Source organism: Brassica oleracea, chromosome C4, assembly GCF_000695525.1.
Source record: "Brassica oleracea var. oleracea cultivar TO1000 chromosome C4, BOL, whole genome shotgun sequence".
Taxonomy (NCBI): Eukaryota; Viridiplantae; Streptophyta; class Magnoliopsida; order Brassicales; family Brassicaceae; genus Brassica; species Brassica oleracea.
Window position 1 is genome coordinate 36,437,470 of NC_027751.1, and position 227 is coordinate 36,437,696.

Below are 227 nucleotides of genomic sequence, written 5' to 3' on the forward strand. Positions count from 1 at the left end.
GAAATGTTTCATGGATTACGGACTAATGAGGCGTGTAAAGGAAAGTATATGGCAGTCAAAACGGATATGAGTAAGGCCTACGATCGGGTCGAATGGGAATTTATTAAGGCATTATTACAAGAAATGGGGTTCCATGATCATTGGATTAAACTAATGGTGGAATGTATATCATCGGTTCAATATCGGGGTCTTTTAAATGGTCAACCTCGAGGACTTATTATACCACA